Here is a 19,279-nt window from a genome sequence, read left to right as displayed (position 1 = left end):
AGTGTAGTGAGGACAAACAGAGCGGGCCCAACCCAGTAATCAGAATGGCCAAATCTAAAACAAAAACTATCCGTTGGAGTGGTAAAGGGAAGGTTAGTGAAGGCTCAATTGTTAATAGCAACACTATTGCCTAATGTAGTAAAATGTATTGTATGTTCAAGAGCTGCTATTGTGTTGGAGAAATGCAGAGATGTATCTGGAAAGAGAAAAGTTTAGGGGATGAGGGGCCGAATCTTAGGAAGCCCGCTCGTGTGCTCCTTAATCAATAAAATAAACAGGAGGCTATATTAATCAAAATTATTAGAAAGCTTTGCTTTACAAAGGTGGGAACATACTCTGTCATTATGTTTAAAATTCACAGGGGGTTGGACAGGCTGTAGAAGGAATGTCCATTCTTACTGGAGGGAAGCTGCACACACAAATGCTTGTTTTAACTGTAAAAAAAAAAAAAAAAAAAAAAAAAAAAAACGAGAAAATGGGAGGCATTTAAGTGGTGTGAAGAAGGTACCCTAGAGCAGAGGGCATAAAGGGTGTGGTCGGATAAAGACTGTTAGGAATGGTATTATCATACAAGATATTTTCAAGTAGTTCACTCTAGTTCAAACTCAAATTTAAGAAATACACTAATTTCATGGCATTGTCACTCTACAGTGATACTCGGCTGAAGCTAGGCCTTCTTCTGCTCAGTTTAGCTTTTATGGCATTGTCACTCTACAGTGATACTCAGCTGAAGCTAGGCATTCTTCTACTCAGATTAGCCAATATGATTACCTATAGTTTTAATAATAAATGGACTCAGAATTGTCAAACAAACAGCAAAGCAATAAGACACAAACAGTAAAAAAAAACAAAAACACCAGAAACCACAAAGAAGAGCTATTACAAGACTTTAAATTCGTTAAAATTTTAAAAGATGAATGCTTTTTCCCTTGACCTAAAGGACTTCATCAGGTAAATTGCAAAGTTTTAAATAACCCCACCAAGCATCACATGATCCGCTGATTATCTGTTCCTTCACTCTTGATTTTAAAGCAAGCAACCAACCCTTCCAATTTTAAAAATGGTAATTATAAACTTACAACATGTCAAAATATTTTAAAATAAAGTAATTTTAAGTACAAAATTACATCTCATCAAATTCATTTAAGAAGTCGCATATTAAATACACAAAATACAAAAATGTGTTAAGCCTACACATATACACTTCATCTGGCCAAAGCTTTTAACTTTAAAAGACATGGTATGGAGCAGTAGTCATTGAGTTCTGGACAACTATTAGCTGTAAGAAACAACTGCCAGTATAATTCTCTCCTTTCGGGAAAAAGTGGCCAGGGTCCCCTTCTGCTCCTTGATGGTATACATTTAAGCGCTGCAAGCATAAACTTGTGCCTGGGATAACTTTACTTTATTTATTTATTTTATTTTCAGTTTGATTACCGGGGAGGTCCACTGGGCCAGAACGTGCCCATTTTCAGTGGAGGCCCGGGGAGAAAAGCTCCATAAGCAATACGATACAATAAAGGTTACGTAATGTTAAAGGTAAAATACATGTATAAAATTCATACAGTCAGGAAATGCAAATGGATAAAATGTAAATCATAAACACAATTAAAGATAATAGAGAACACAGTTTACGGGTATTTCCATTCAGAGCAGCAAGTTTCAACTGTCTGTAATATAAGGATCTGAGGTTACTTGATATTTACAATATTTACATACTTGGAGTCAAGGGAGAGAAATTGCTTAATCAGAGAATGTTACCTTAAGTTTGTTTTAGGAGAATAGAAAATAATAGTTTGAGGGTAGCGTGGAGCAAGGAGAATAGATAGCTCCATGGGGAAATTCCCTTGAATTTACATAGGATGAAAGCAGGAACATTTCCATTTAGAAGACAGGTATGAGAAAAATTGGGTCTTGAAGGATTCTGAGTTTGGTATAGTCCTAAGTGAAGGAGGGAGAGAGTTCCATTTCTTTTCTACAGAGAAAGAGAGAAGGAGCTGGCCTGCAGGACGTTTGGGTTTGTGGATAGAGATTAAATTTTGGTGTTCAGATCTCAGAGAAATATTTGGGATGTATGGGGGAAGGATGTTTGTTAAGGCTGGGCATTTATCTGGGTAGAATATTAATTTGTGAGCGGTGGTTAGTTGGAGATGGTCTAGGTGGTTAGAGAGTTCTAGCCAGTTCAGAGATTGTGGGTTAAGGCAGTGGTGAGTAGAGGTTTTGGATTTAGTTGCAAATTTAGAGATCGTATTATAGCAAATTTCGAGTTTAGAGGTGTTGGAAGAAGACAGGTTAGTTAGAAGAGGGGCTCCATATAGTAAAGAAGGTAGAAGGTAGGTAGTTGCTAAGGTACGCCTAGAGGAGTTAGAGAGAAAGCGGTTATTCCTATAGAGCATACCTAGCTTTTGGTGGGTTTTCTTTATGTTTTGTTGTATGTGGATATCGAATTTAAGGTGTTCGTCTATGGTAATGCCAAGGAGTTTTGCAGAAGGGACCACTTCTATAGCAGTCTTGATTTGGCTTAGGACTTTGAAAGCATTTTTGTCAAAAGAGAAAGCCCTGGAGGGAAGGAAAATAAGTATTTTAGATTTATTAGAGTTGAGAGAGAGAGATGGTTTTGGCGCATCCAGTTCTCAGTAGTGGAAAAAGCTATTTGGGTTTTAGTCAGTAGTTCTGGAAGGTTAGAGGTGGCACAGACTAAGGTAGAATCATCAGTGTATTGGATAACTGTTGTGTCAGGGATGACAGTGTGAAGGTTATTTATGAAGATGTTGAAAAGCATGGGTCCGAGGATGGACACCTGGGGAACACCGGTGGGTGTTGGCAAGAAGGAGGAGGTAGAGTTCTTCCATCTGACAGCTTGAGATCTGTCTGATAGGTAAATGGAGAACAAGGATAGAGTATTAGGGGAGAGATAAAGGTTGGTGAGATGAAAGCGAAGGTGTTTATGGAAGATGGTGTCAAAAGCTTTAGAAAGATCTAGCAGTACTGTGGATACTAGTAGTCCAGAATCTCGGGCTCGATTGACTGTTTCTAAGAAGGATAGTAAGGCAGTAATGGTGCTGTGGCCAGGGCAGAAGCCATGTTGGGCGGGTGTTAGGAGGTGGTTCTGAGTTGAGAAAGGCAGAAGTTGGTGGTGGACAAATTTTTCTAGAATTTTTGATATTGGCGAGAGTAGGGCAATAGGGCGGAAATTGGAAATATTGGTGTTTTTGCTTCCTTTGTGAAGAGGTAGAATGTAGGCTGAACGCCAAAGTTTGGGTACATATGACTCTTTTAAGAATCTTTTAATTAGGGTGCTGATTGGGAGAGCAATGCCTTCAGCAGCACATTTGAGGAAGGAGGAGGGTATGTTGTCAGGGGCATTAGAGCATGGCTTTAGTTTGGATAAGAGCCTTTTTATAAAAGTGGTTGAAACAGGTTTGAGCTGGAAATTAAGATAACAGTTATTAGGGTTGTTTGGTGTTGAGGAAAAAGAGTTGGATGGATTATTGTTTGGGAAAGATTTGGTTAGCTTAGCTATGGATTCTGTGTTGAAGTGAGAGTTCAGTTCTGTGTCAGTTATACTAGGGTCAGGGCAGGGATTATTCCTGGACCCTGGATGGAGTAGGGAATTAACTGATTTCCAGAATTGTTTTGGGTTCTTGTTATTGTTGGACTGAAGTTTATTGTAGTAGTTTTTTTTTGTCCAAGGTGATTAGTTTTTTTACTTGGTTGTGGAGTTGGGTGTGTGGAGTTGGGTGTATTGGAGCAAGGTAGAAGACATTTTATTTTTCTAGTAAAGCTTCCAGGATTTGTCCCTGTGATGCATGATTTGTTTTGTTTCTTTGGACAGCCAAGGAGCAGAATTAGCTTTGACTCATTTGTTTCTTGGAGGGGCTTGGGAGTTAAGAGTATTTAGGAAGATAGAGTTAAAATGTTCTACAGCATTGTCAAGGGGAAGAGTGTTTAGGTTTTGCCAGTTAATATGTTTAAAAATGTTTGAGAAAATTGTGGGGTTGAAGTTGTTAAGATTACGAGTGTGGATATAATGGTGTTGATATTGGGTGGAGTTAGCTGAGCGATGAATGAAAGTGGGGAGATTGTCACTAAAGGTGTCTGTGGTAGTGCCAGAGAGAATTATTTTGGGAGACTAGGATCCAGTCAATGATGGATCCTGGGGGGGGGTGGTTTTTGTTAGGACGAGTGGTTGAGTGGATTACTTGGGTGAAGTTGTAAAGGTTAATGAATAGGGAGGGGGAAGGCGAGTTGATTTTATTCCAATCAATATTAACATCGCCTAGAATGTAAGTTTCAAATTTTATTTCAGTTGAGGCCCAGTAAAGAATATTTTTAAGGGTAGAAATGTCACCTGGGGAGATATATTGGGAGATAATGCAGATATTCCTATGTTTATTTAAGCATAGGAGACTAGCTGTTAGTTCAGAATTTTTGAATTGTGGAGTTGGGATTTGTAGAGGGATTAAGGAAAGAAGGTTAGAGTAGATTAGGGCAGAGCCTCCTCCTTTTTTATTTAATCGGTCATTTCTGTGGATATGGAAACCAGGAGGTAAGATTTCAGAGTCAGCAATATGGGGTTTTAGCCAGGTTTCAAAGATGGCTAAGATGTCAGGTTGGTTGTGGCAAATCCAAGCTTGTACTTGGTATATTTTGTTATTAGGGCTCTGGGCATTGATAGTGAAGAACTTAAGGGTGTTAAGAGAGGAAGCAGAAGAAGTGGGGGGGGGGGTTGTGTGCAGAGGGAGAAGTAGGGGGTGGGGGGAAGGAGTTGTTAGTAATGAGGCAAGGGCCAGGGTTGGGATGGATATCTCCAGATAAGGCTAGGTCATTACAGGGAATAACTTTTAGTCTTTTAGGTTTGTGTAGTAGGAAGCTGTTTGGGGCTAGCAGTAGTTTATGAGTGAAAGTTTTTGTTGTGGTGGAGAAGTGTTTGGGATGGAATAGGTACAGCAGGTTAGGAGGAATAAGAGAGGAAGATATGTTGTGGAAGTGAGTGGACAGAAATGGTTGCAGGTGAGTGCAAGGGATAGTTTGAGTAGAAGGTAGGCAGAGGGGTGTTTTGGAAGAGTAAGAAGTAGCATAATAAAGAGGAAGTAGTAGTACAAGAAGGGAGCAAGGGACATGGATAGTATAAAGGATTTGGGAGGGCATGTTTAGAATGGGGGTATTGAAGGGAGAAATGTAGTGGAAGTGAATAGGCTAATTGAGGAGGAGAGCTAAAGAAGTAGATGGGGTTATAATGATGTACAGGGGGAGAGAAAGAGACTAAGTGTAGAGAGGAGTGTAGTATAGTGGAGTGGGATGAGTAAGAGTGGAGCGGTAAAAAGGAGAGGACTATGATTAGTTAATTGGTATAGGTGGGAGGGGTATGTGAGGAGGTGCTGGGGTGGGTAGGATTTGGGGGAAGGGTAGGGGAGCGGAGTGAGCCCGCAGGGCGAACGGAGCAGGAAGAGCCAAAGGAAGGAGAATGAGAGGAAAACAATCAGTAGAGTGTGAGAGCCAGAAGGTAAGTTTGCATTGATGTGTAGTAAGTTAAAAGACTGACAGAGAAGTAGAGTTGTAGGTAGATATATAGAAGAATGACAGTAGAAGAAGGTAAGATGCTTTATGAGGGATAGGGATGGGGTGTTTGTAGAGTGAAATGTGGATAGGTAATCCAGGGACAATAGTGAGGGAGAGAGCAGTAGAAGAGATGTCTAGGAACTAAGCAGGTGAGATAAGGTAAAGAGTGGGAAAAGTAGTAGAAACAGCAAGATGGTAGAGGAGCGCCACCTAGTGGGCAGTCAGTTTGGTGCAACAAAGTCCCCTGTAGGGGAATATCAGGTTAGGGGAAGGAAGGAGCTATTGTAAGTCAGAATAGGGGTATAGATATAATAGGGAGAGTAGGGTTATTTAAGAGACAAGAAAAGGGGAAGTTTTGGCTGCTGGCTAACCTGGAAGGGAAGCGTGCTGCGACCTACTAGAAATTATGTACTACCCTTAAATATTACAAAATGGTTAAAGCAGTACACATACTTTCACTGAAAATTCCTTGCTGGGAGCAGATGGGATTTTAATTTTTGATTTAAAATTTCCTTGTTTGTAGGTTCTTAGCATGGACTTCTGGTAGGGTACATTCAGGAGGTTAGAGCAGGATAGGCAGGAACACAAGCTGGAACATGCAAGGAGAGAGAAAAATGTAATGAAGCAGGCAGTAAAAGAGTCAAGAGACAGTTTTAACATACACAGTTAAAGTTGCAAAATGAAATGGATATAGCAGCTCAGATGAAATTAAGTTAAACTCTATCAAATACCATAATATCACAAAACAAAGCACAGATAGGTAAAATGTGATTAATAACTTCCTAATGCACAGTGTTAATTGGAATGAGCAGTCAAAAATTAATTAGCTGACTAAAGTTAAGCAAACTGGGACATGTTGCATTGAAATGAATATTGGCTAGTGACTATGATAATGTTCAAACAAAAAGAGTAGGTGCTCCACATGTGTAATGCTATTATGGTTTGAGCATTTATAGCAAACACAGCACACATTCAGATTAAGCGACTGAGACAGATAACTAAATTTTAATCCTAGTATGAATAAAATACATAACTTAATGTATGTTTGGAGAAAGCATTTGTTGTTGTTCCCTTTCTGATCTCATATAAATGCTCGTATTTTTGTTCCTTGAGCTTTCGTTCAGTTTTCCCATTGTAGAGGCTTTTGCATGTCTGACAGCTGCGTAAACATTCTCTTTTGTCATGCAGGTAAATTTACCTTGCATTGTAAAAGTTCGTTCTCTTATCTCAACCTGTTCCCCCACTTTTATATACTTACAGCAGTGGTGATGCCCACATTTTTGCATAGTATTAGCTCTTGTTGTTACATAGTTGTGTGTGGGGGTTTTCCAAGATGTTCTTCAGTGTGGCCCACTTTCTATAAACAATTAAGGGTTTTCCATTCATTTTTGTATTGATGTCAATGTATGGAAAACCCTTAATAGCTAATATTTTATACTTCTGCATCTAAAGGATGTGAATTGTCACCAACGCACACCTGTGAGAACACTTTGTCCTCCATTCAAAAAATAGGCTTTCTGGCTCTTTGTAAGACATTAGCTGATTATTGAGCTGAAAAATTCTGATAGGAATCAAAAGGTCAGTAGTGAAAGAAGGTATAGGTCCAAAACCTCCTTGCTGAAGTAAGATATCTTTCCTGAGAATTAGATGAAGGAATTGTTTGGAATGCCAATGAGTAGAGTGTATCTATGCTGACTTGTCCAGAAGGAGGGGGGTGTTAGAATTAAATGGGACTCGCATGCTTTCAGAAGAATCCTATGAATATAGGATCATATCAGGTAAGAAACTGTGTGTGACAAAAAAAAAATCCACTCCTGTTTCTTTATTCATCATAAGACATTATAAAGGGTGGACTCCTTTTGATTCCCTTGGATTTAGTACTTGCGATATGCCTTTCTTCTTTTTTCCACTGATTCAAAATAAAACATAGCAAAGCAAAGTCTCATAGTTCCTTTTTGTCCAATGTATTTTTAATGTTCTCTTTTGAAGCATTTAACCTTTCTCCATGGGTCTCTACCTTCAAAGAAGTCATTACTATCTTGGCAAAAGGTCAGAGTGTTGCACTCCAGTCCGTGTTGTCTGTATCTTTCATTCTGGAAGATCAGTTTCTAGTTCATCACATCACACTGATTTCTTTTCCAGCCAAGTATTATACATCTATAAGGAAGCTAAAATACTGAATACCAGACAATAAACTTCATTATGGAAATATTTATTTCTTGTACTACTTCTAAAGGTTTGAGCTGTTGAACTGCCTAGTTCCAAATACTTTATGCTGTTTTAACCGTCAGTTTGAGTCCAGCTAACATTGTCATGTATTAAGGGCCATGTTTCTGCAGTCTATGTTTGTGTCAGTTTTTCCTCAGATTGCAGTGAACTTTTTTGCTAAGGCTTTCCTGAAGCAAGTTTTGCATCTAAAACTTCCAATGACACCCATTTGCCCTCTTGAGAATATGTGTTGTCTTTGAAATTTGAACATCATTTTGGAAAAAGTTAGCTTTCCATCCATTTGAACCAACTAATTAAGAAGGTATTTAAATGCCTATCATGAATATTGTAGTGACCTCAGGCAGAAGGATTTCAGACTTACAGACCAATATGCTAGCTACCCTTTACAATGTATTTTAATTGCTCTTTCCTCCAGCTCCCTTTTGATTGTCAACCCCCTCCCAGCCAATGAACCAATTTGTTCCCCATCACCGGGGTGAGGGTCGACTAGCAGAGGCCATCATTTAGAGAGCCATTAGTGGTGGCTCAAGCATTTTTCTTGTAGCCTTACCATCTCCATGCATACACAGTGAATGGAGCCACAGGGGGATGTGTAATGGTCTGTCTGCAGTGGTCATCTCTCACTTTTGTAGGAGATATTTCCAACAAGCAAGCAACCCCACCCCCTCCCCACAAGAACAGAAGGTGGTTTCCATAGTTGACGTTGGAGAAATCACTGTTCTCCATGTATTCCTGAGCATTCCCCCTCCCACAGGGGAAGCAAGCAGGCCACAAACCTTCACTCCTTTCCCTCCCTCCCTACTTGGCTGCTCAAGTGATAAGGCCACTAGTCAAGACCTAGACCTTGAGTTGCAGTAAGGGTTCCATACCTTTGCACTACAGGGTCAAACTACCTTATACAATTTTCTATAGTAAAAGGGTGTTGCTGAAGAATAATCCCTTCTTCATTCTCAGGCTTGTTTCTTTCGTCTGTCTCACCAAGTCTTTTCAGCATCCTTTTTTCTGTCCAAACAATCACAATGAAAGACCGCATCCACCACAGATACTGAATGTCCACATACAACAAAGAAACTTGTTGTTGTATTTTTCGGCTTTTTCCCGGTTAAGGGTCGCCACAGTGGAACTCCGGTCCGCTAATGATTGGCAGTAGATTTTTACGTACCGAGTTGCCAGCCCTGACATACAACCTTCAACGAAGGCATGCCCATTCACGCATGTCTCCACACACAAGACGCTTTAGCTGAGAATCGAACAGGACAATGTCTTGATGTAAGGCGACAACGCTACACTACACTAGGAAGAAATCCTTCTGAAAAAACAGACCAACTTTTTATTTCATTCAAGAATGGAAAGAAAGGCCAGCCTGTATCCAAACAGTTTTTATCCAGGTGGTTAGTCTGTTGTAGTTTTGTTTGGATAAATAAAATAAATCTCTGCAATACACATTTGAAGTAAATTCTGCGAGAGCATTGTTAATCTCAACAGCATTCTTTAGGAATGTATCATGCTCAAGAGATCTTAGAAACTGCAGCATGCTGCAACATGGGTTACTGTTCACACCTTCACCAAAAAGTTAAATTAGAAACGCAGTATAGAAGTTCATGAACACTAGAAAGAAACAGGGTCTCCAAAGCAGGACAGGCTGTCAATCTGCCAGGGGCAACAAAGTATTGATTGGGATTCCTCCTGAATAAAATAATTTGCTGTTACAGTGACCTTCCTTAAAAAGTAGCAAAGTTGTGTAAAATCGTTACTGTAAAAGTTATTTAAGAAGAGCTCATTGTAACAATAAAGCTTCCTTCCTCAGTTTCTGTTTTAATTTTTATGATAGGTAAGAAAACTTAACTTAAAAAGCTACAATAATATTATGGTTTGGTTTACATCTTCCTATATTTTCTGAGTGCTGGAGATTTTTTATGACAAGGACACCTTCCTTGCAGGTCCTTTTAGCTTGAAGAAACAGAGCAGCTATGCCAGTGCAAAATGTGTGTGGAAGTCTGATGCACCTGCAAAGGTACTGATGCATGTAGTAAGACCAATTTTGCTTTCTCAGAGAAGAAAAGTGATTTTAGAAAGCTGGCTGGAGCAAGTAACATCAGAAGGTGAGTAAACCCAAATGTAGTTATTTACTGTTATAGTGACCTCTCTCCAAATATCTACTTTACTTTTCTTGTGTGTGGCTGCTGTTAGGCATAACTATCCAAATTTTATTTGGGGTATTCAGTGGCATATTCACTCCACAAAAGTCAATTTGCTGTGTCACATCTTATCTGTAGCAAGAAATAATTTACTAGAAGTAATTTCTCAGCCAATGTTTTGTTTTTGGCCTTCATTTTCTTTATTATCTTACCTGTAACAGTGTCCTGGGTTATGAACTGTGAAGCTCAGATGATGTAATTTTAGCAATGGCTAGTTGCAACATCAGACTGGAGCATTTTAATATTTTGCTGTGAGGTTGACCGATGTGTCAGCTATAATCTGTGAAAATGTAATTGTATTTCCCAGAAAGCTTACCAGTGATTTTACATTAAAGTACAGTAAAACCTAAATTATATTGCACTGCCATAGTGTAGTAAGTAAAATTGACTTAACTGATAAAGTTTATATTACTGCTCAGCACAGCTTTTCTGAAGTATATTTTTCAGTGTAGTACTGTGATTCTGCGAAACTGGTGATTTGTTAAAATTTCTAATTACTTAAACTTCATTATTTATGAGGCAAAACTGAACTGGTGAATTTTGTAGAAGTATTCTGTTAAAAGTTCCCTTCCATTACTTTCTATTAGTATTCATTGTTTTTTTATTGTATTGTGAAGCCTGACTGATAGTCTGATTGCTGTGTCTTCCACTGGTATGCTTGAGAAGCTTTTTTTGTTACCTTGTATCGATGTGCTATTATGTATGACCATTGCAGCTTTCATTTGAGAGATGAGGCATGACCCCTGTGTTTTTATGGTTTTCCCAAGAACCTGAACTTTTATGTATTACATTGGTTATAGCATGAAACCTAATGAAATTATTTTGTATAAGTCTGTTGTAAAGGATTCTTAGTAAATAAACAAATGTGAAAATTAGTATAAATTGTTTTTTTTTTTTTGCTTGGGATAAAGGATCTTCATCCTCTCCCTCCCTCATGACTCTATAAAGTTCAAGGTTGTGCAGCCTTGAAGTGAGGCGAAGTTTTAATTATGCCAAAGTTTTGCATTGTCAAAATCAGTACAGCCACAATGTACTACATAAGGGTGATTGAGTCTGTTTGACATAGAACTGGATGAGTACTCTCTCTGTGTCTGTATCACAATCTGTGCAATGCAGACAGAGACTAAAAACAACCCCATCATTACAAATCATGTTTGGTTAAGAATGTCACACAGACTTTTAGAATGCTATCAGTTCCACTTAAATTGAGGACACAAATTCATCTCCAACACATAGCCTTCTATATATCTCACAAGTGATAATTTAACTAGCATTTAAAATTATGGCACAGTGCCATAACAAAGTGTATTTTTTTTTACTTTGTGCAGTGTATATCTAAAATAATAACACTCGTATAGTCTGTGGTAAAGAGTATTACTATATGCTTTTAATAATAACCATTGTGAATATCTGCACCGTTGCAAAGAATATTAATAAAATCTACAGACTTAGGGTAAACATACTGCTGCGCCTAAAGGTTTTATACTATAGCCTCAGATGCAACTAGCTCAAATATTTGAGGCTGTAACCTTTGCAATTGCCTCAAATATTTGAGGCTATAAACCTGTGTACTACTTTGTTATGCAAAATGGCAGCCATGAATTAAATGTATGCAGCTTTTCACATCTTCTGATTGCTTACACTGCTCTGCCAGAATCAGAAAAAATTAAGTATACACAGTTGTACTTTTACTGGTATTACATATATGTATCAGCAGGCCCCAACAGGTTTGAAAATGGTTCTGCACTAGGAGCAGATTTAGTATAGTGTATATCCCACACTTTGTGAATAATCACCACACATTTATTTATTTCATTATTCATTTTTGCTGTTGACCGGGATAGTCCTCCCAGGTAAGAGAAGTCCCTTTTTCAGTGGAGGTGCGGTGCAAAATTCCAAGCAATATGAATAAAAATACATGTGGTAGTATGACGCCCCTGCACTGACTTAGTAATCAAGGAGCCTCAATCCTCACCAGTAACACCAGTGAGGGACATGTACATTGGGAGGATGACAAGTACACACACAATAAAGTACAATTTCTCTTAAGAGCACACAGAGATCACAGTCAGTCTGGAGCTGGTTTCTCCCTCTCTCTCCAGATCCCCAATAAGACTCCCCACTGGCACAGCTATAGGGTTCAGATCTTAGCCGAGTGGTCAAGCCAAAACCTCCAGCACCCTCTCTGTTCAGCCATTACTCTGTGTCCCTACCCAAGTAGCTGGCACATAGTCAAACACACAGACACCTGGGGAAGGCTGGCACAGGTTCACTAGCTGTGCCCCTTATTATACCCATAATATATACTATAAGGTAGTTATCACTGCCACCAACCACTACTTATCAGCTACTATAATCCCCTTACAAAGGGTGACCAATTCCACTGTGTAATGTTACTATTATCCAAATGGTAAGTGTGTCCAAGACTTTAAGGCTATTTAAGAGTGGCCTGTACATTGTTACCAAATACATGCAAGTATCTCAGAGCTTAAATATCTCTAAACAAAACCAGCTATAATTAAAAGGTTTAAATATATTTAATAATAAATAATAAAAGCACAAGACCATACTCATTAACTCAACACAGTGAAAACAGAGTTCAGAATCACAGGAAATACTTTAAAACAACATTGCAGGACAGTCTGACATAAATACAGAAAACATCTAGACTAATCTTGCTATATTTCTGTCTTATCTCTATGATCTAAGTTTTACTTAGAGCCAGGCAGATACAAGTGCTGAAGAGTGGCATGTTTACAGGTCTAAGACAAGATACAAAATGCACAGACTTTCTCTGAGAGAGAGTTCTTAAATTACTATCAAACCATTTCTGCTGGGTTATCTCAGATTACATTATAGCTGCAGACATTCTGTCTATTAGCTGAGACTAACTTTTGCTGCGGTTACAGTATGAAGCTCTCGTACAAAACATGTAGTTTTCTTAATAGCACATAATTATTTACAAAATTCTAGCTGGCTGGGCTGGCAGCCTTCACAGGTAGTGTTGTATGAAAAACATTACAATAAAAACAGAGGCAACATACAATAATGGTCTAATATGTAGAGTGCTAATGAAACACTACATTAAGAATGAAAACAGCACTGAGTAATGGTCTAATATATCAAGTTCTAAGGAAACATGATATTAATACAAAGATCTTCAACAGTGGTATTTAGTTTATCCAACATTAAAATAATGTAACGTTGTTACAGAGGGGAAGAAAAGGAGGTAGCATATGGGAAATAGGAGGAAATAACAAACCTGACATATTGCAAACTTGATTTTTTTCATTGCAGCCAACAATGTAGCCATGTTTGTCCTTGAGGTTTTTAATCTCATAGCTATTGCTGTGAATATCTAGGTATCATTGTTGAATCCAATTATAAAAAAATCACTGACATCTAATTATCAACAACTTATAAACTCAATTACAAGTCTAATTGACAGTTGGAACAGACTCTTCTTCACATTTGAAGACAGACTAACTTTAATCAAAATGATACTATTACCTAAAATCTTATTTATTGGCCAAGCTCTAATAATTTACCCACCTGTCAAAATTAAACAGAAAATTAATAATGTATTACTCACCTTCCTTTGGTATCCCCCCCAAAAAAACAAGAATTTATCTTCTGTGGTACACCACAAGCTGGAGTGAAGGAGGAATACTGTTTCCAAATATTGATTTTTACTTAAACTCTGCATTTATTAACATAGTGTTGCTTTGGGATAATGCTTCTTATAAATCATATTGGAAATCAATACATGAAACCTTGCTTCTTAATAGTAATATGATATTGCTTGAACCATATTCTCAAATACATACAAACATATTTATATGGAGTTTGAAAATATACATCCAAAGTGAAATGTCAAAACTTGTTCTAACACCTCTTATACACCAAATATTGCTGTTGTTTAAAAAAACTTATGATTTCTAATTAATTAAGAATGTATTAATAATTATGTTTCCTATTGCTTACACAAATGAATATTTGATCTCTTTTGATACTCAGAAAATGTTAGAATTTAAATAGGGTGACCACGAATGTTTGATATCTTTTGATAGTTGGTTGCTTGCAACTGAGAATGGGGTGAACAGGGCATGTGCTCACTATGCCAATTTGTAGGTAGAGCTTGACAGATGATAAGCTGTTAGTTAAATGATCACAGTTGTAATTCCTTAATGGGCTGCTTGCAAACTAAATGTCCTTTTGTTTAAAGGTAGTTAAACTATCTTTTAAAAACAGATAGTCACATGGTTTACAAGCGGTTTGTAAATCCCAGTTGCAGTTGCTTAATAACAACTTGTAAACTATTAAATTCTTTAAAAAAGTTTGACAGTTTGCAAACGATTGCCATTAGAATTGCTTATAGACACTGAGGGAGAGGTGGGTGTCAAATGGTTGTGCTGCCCAGGGCACCAAATTTCTATACTATAGTTATGCCACAACTTTAGTAATTATGAGCAATGCAGAGTCTCACTAACCCCAGTACAACTTCTGACTTTCATAGATTGTTATATAATCCCTAGGACATGCTTTGCATTTTTGTCATTGGAAAGAATCTCCAACATCTTGCCCACAATTCCCTTTCTTCTGTCTGATGAACCACCTGTTTGGCTTGACTGTTTCTCAGGGCTCTGGTAATTAAAGAAGCCATTATGTTGATATGCTACATGTCTGGTGTCACATGAATATACCACAGTAGACCTTCAAAGACCAGCGGTCTCGGGGCTCAGAACTTATGGTGCCCCGGTGAAGATTTCTGCATCACAAGAAATCTGTTACCTAGTACATGACCTCAACCAGCCTCTTAATAGGCACACTCTTTTTGGAGCCATCTGTGATGATAGGAGGTACTGCCAGCACAGCTAGCTGGAATTTTGTAAATAATTATATGTTATTTTTGAATATAAAATTGATTTATACAAGATGCTTGTATTTCAAATGTATTAGAATTGTATGTCATCTTTGTATCAAATTGATTGGTACAGATGTTTGTGTTGAAAAGGGTATTTGTAAAGTGTTTGTGTTGGAAATGTATCCACAGTGTGCCCTACTGGAGAGAACAGACATGTATGTGTACTATTGTAACTGTTTAAATGTATATGCTTTAAGAGGAATCTGGGAGGTTAATCTCAGTCCAGAAAACTTTAAAATATATCTGAAATTAAATCAGTTTACAGGCTAGGCCATAAAAATCTTATCTCACAGGTCAGCCAGAGACACAAAGTCTATACTAGGAAGCTTTCTGTATTGTATTTGAAGTGAACCAATTACTACTCTGGAAGTATGGAGATATGAAATTGTTTCATGTCTTCCAGCACCTGCAGAAGATTTGAGCAAAAGCCCTTGTTTGTATTTTTACAGGTAGGTGCTAAATCCTGCCAGCTTCCAACAATGGGAGTATGCATGGGAACTAGAAGTCAGATGACCTGAAGTGATGTCATTCTGCAAGCTATTCCAGAAGTAATATAATTCTGTATTCTGTTTTGGGCCTGACAACAAGAAGGACCATTCACCACATTGTCTGCCTTGCTCTGTTAAGTAAGTAGTGAACAGTATAGTTCTCTTGGATTCAGTTAGGAATATAGTGAAGCTTAGTTTAGATATTGTTTTTCTTTATTTGTCTGAGCCTCTCCTTAACTGTTATTTTAAATATTTCCTGTGATGTGAACTGCGATGTCACTGTGAATTTATACTTAGTATTTTCTTGTTCTTTTACTATTTATAATTAAATATATTTACCTTTCATTGTGGCTGATCTTTGTAGAGATATTTAAGTTTTGAGAGTATTTGCATATTTATTTTTGGTGACAATGTGTGGGCCACTTCTAATAGCATTGCTCTTGGACAAACTGCCATTTGTATTAATATTAGTTTCACTCAGTATATTGTGTACCCTTGGAAGACCCTTAAGGTAGCTGGCAGGAGTGTCTGGTGGCAGTCATAACTACCTTATAGTGTGGGCAGAAAGGGGCATAGCTAGTAAACATGTGCCAGCCTTTCCCAGGTGTGTGTGTGTGTGTGTGTGTGTGTGTGTGTGTGTGTGTGTGTGTGTGTGTGTGTGTGTGTGTGTGTGTGTGTGTGTGTGAGCTATCAAACCTCAAAAAGTGTGGGTGTCAGCTACTTGGGCAGGGACATGAAGCATTGGTTGGACATTGGCTTGCACATTCAGCTGAGATCTCAACTATATAGCTGTGCCAGTGGGGAGTCTTACTGGGGATCTGGAGAAAGAGGGAGAAACCAGCCCCAGTGTGTTCTTAAGGGAAATTATGCTTGAGTGTGCTTGATGCAGAGAGCTGCATCTGGACATACTGTGTGTGTACCCATTATTCTTCCAATGAACATCTCACATTGGTGCCAGTGGTGAGGATTGAGGCTTCTTCATTACTGGCCCAGAGGTGGGGCAGCACACCGTCTGCTAAATTAATACAGTAGATGCAGTCTGCTGGAGATGGAAAAATACATCATCCGGCCATGTGGCTCAAGAGCTTGGGTACTATCAGGAGTCCGGGTTACACATCTGTGTCCTAAAGTTGATGGGAGTATACTTTCTGTCCAAGTTTTGCAATACTGGATACCACCAGGCCACATCTCATTCCAGTTAGACAACGTGGCAGTAGTATGTTGCATCTGAAAAGAGGCACTAATATCCCTCTGCATGGAGGATATCAGAGTATGGAATTGAGTCTTTAAGCAAATTACATTTTTATCTTTAGTTCATATTCCACAGAAGCCAACTGCCTGACAGATCGACAGACAAATGGATTGAGCAAGTGCATTCTAACGTTCCACAAATAGTCCCTGAACTATTTGTCAGTAGAAAAAGTACTCGGGAAGTTTGGAAGTCTTGTTTACTTAGTGAACATCAGTTTTTGAAATACTTTTGTCTTATCACCCCCACTTCAACAACAAGATAAAATGCAGTTATGTCTTTTCTCTGCTTTCACTAATAATGCATAAAGAATAAGAAGTGACAGTAACTCTGATTACTCCATATTGGTCTAACTGATATGGTTATCTATGCTTCAGCAGTTTCCTTTCACCTTTTTTCTTTGTCTCCCCTCACACATATGCTAGTTGAATCACCCCTCCGGGAATGTCTGTTTGGAGCTATAGTTCTTCAGGTTGTCTTCTGTTATCAGCTTGGGTGCTTCAGTTTTGGTAATCGCAAGGTATGAAGAATTCTCTGCCTGTGTGATTTCAGTCATCAAGTCCCCTCAGCAGACTTCAACTCAGAATAATTACAAGAACACTTCCTTTTTCCACACCAAAATATTTGTCCTTCAGTACATTTCAGGAGTGTCAGATGTGGGCCCTAATTGCTCACCCAACAAGCTCTGCCTTGTTGATATTTCAGACTTTCATACAGATGAGGACTGCAAGCCCCAAAGCCTTTATTTGTGGCTCTCCATCTGTGACCAGTTTGTAGGTACCAGTCCCCTTCCCTTGAAATAGGTATTCTATCCTAGAAAAGCTCATTCTCTTTCCTATTGAGCTTCTGCCTGGAAAACAGTTTCTAAGGAGTTAATGTTCTTCCCTTAAAAGGCATTGCTTAATTCAGCTAGGTGAATCTTTGAGCTACAAGCCTTGTGTGACCCTCTTTATTTTTGTAAAGGAAAAGTTTATTTGCGTATCAGTTCTTCTTTCAGGGCTAAAGTGGATACAGAGTCTAATTTAAGCCAGACAGTTTATTCATTAATTTTCTTTTCACAGTCCTGTCACCGGGTAAGAATATTTCTTTCACTGCATGTATATACAAGGACAGATTATGTATTACTTAGACAAGATAAAAACTTTAAGATGATTAACATTTTGTTTCCTTTCCTAAAAGAAGGCAGACAGGTTACTAAACAATGCATATCCAAATATATTTTTAATTGCATTGCCCTCTGTTTTGAAACCTGGACAATCTCTGCAGGAATATCATATAAGAATAATCCACCAGAGTTATCTTCACAACCATGTCTACAGCTTTTCATAACTCCTCTTTGGGCATTTGTACTGCTGCCTGTTTATCCTTGGAAACTTTTTTTTTTTTTTCCAGGCATTGCAAACTGGGTATGACCCCTAAGCCCTGGTTTTCCTTTGAGGCCATGGTTATCAGGAAAATACTTCAACAGAACAAACTCCCTCTAGAGGACTGAGCTGAGCTGGAGTCTTTGTCCTAATTGTTCTCAAAACTGTAGTGCTATGAAATCTCATGCACATGTTATGGGCACTTACCTTAACACTAGAACTGTGGGTGGAATTCCAGCTGTAGGAACTATTTCATTTAACCCCCCCCCACACACACACACACACACATGCATCTTTTGCCTCCATATTTATCTTTTGCTTGATCCAGAGTGGGATTCACTGAGCATGTACTATTGGAGCAGGGAGCAGGGATGGATAGCATGGGAAGGCTTTGTGTGCAAGTAGTAAGTCCTATAACTTTAGTTTGTTCATGAGATGGTCACTGAACATTGGGTGGATCAGTCAGTCTTTATCTGACATTATTTTCTCTGTTATCTCATTTCTGGTAGTTTGCTTTTGTATGCCCTGTATTTGTCCATACACAGAACTATTTTGAATGGTTATTTATTTTAATCTGATTAATATTTTTCTGGAAGCTTACTTAAATCTGTTGTCTCATCATCTTGTTGTATTATTGTAAGATGTTTAGATTTCAGCATCTTAATGTATTTAATAAATAAACATGCTATTCTGTAAACATGCTGTAATGCTGTACTTTAACTGAGAGACTGGTTTTGTCTGGGATGCCTTTGTAGTTCTGTTTCATTTGTCACAGTCATTCAATCCTTTGTTAATGTGACACAACATTTATAATATACATGTTGATACGTTATTTGAAGGCTTTTACTTCTTTCTGTCTGTTCTGTAAAAGGAATTCTGGTTTCTAGTATAATAGGTTAGTAAAATAAAAAAAAAAAAAGGGAGACATGAGAATCTGAGCAATTTAGTATATACCATTTTCTTCACCTTTCACTCTGCACCTAAAATGCTGTCTTATAAAGCAGATCAAAATGTCCTTAAAATGCCATCATTTGAAGGCTGAACTTTAATGAACTGTGTAGCACGACTTTAATTGCAGGCAGATAGAATATAATTTGTACTTGTGTTTTCAAAATCAATATGATTGACTGTTCGGTGGTCTAGAAATAAATAAGTGGGTTATCTCAATAACCAAAAATGCTTTGAAACGCTGTTTTGTGTGGTTTGTCATTTGGAAATAGTGGGAGGAATATTGGTATTCATTAAAAATATAAGAATGATGAAGT

General features: G+C 38.1%; 1 protein-coding gene across 3 annotated transcripts in view; it reads left to right on the top strand.

Moving 5' to 3' along the window:
- The window catches only part of ACSF3 (acyl-CoA synthetase family member 3), a 1,464,159-nt gene that overhangs the window by 63,992 nt on the left and 1,380,888 nt on the right, over positions 1 to 19,279 (top strand). The window contains exon 2 of one of the 3 annotated variants that reach the window (XM_044081688.1): positions 9,732 to 9,893. The exons of the other annotated variants lie outside the window; for them this stretch is intronic. The gene's annotated coding sequence lies outside the window, so the exon portion shown is untranslated. The remainder of the gene's footprint in view (positions 1 to 9,731; positions 9,894 to 19,279) is intronic. 3 annotated transcript variants of the gene reach the window in all.

This window comes from Protopterus annectens, chromosome 8.part1, assembly GCF_019279795.1.
Source record: "Protopterus annectens isolate FY-2018-M chromosome 8.part1, PAN1.0, whole genome shotgun sequence".
NCBI lineage: Eukaryota > Metazoa > Chordata > Ceratodontiformes > Protopteridae > Protopterus > Protopterus annectens.
The sequence above is the reverse complement of the archived record's forward strand: the minus strand, read 5'-3'. Positions and strand labels throughout refer to the sequence as shown.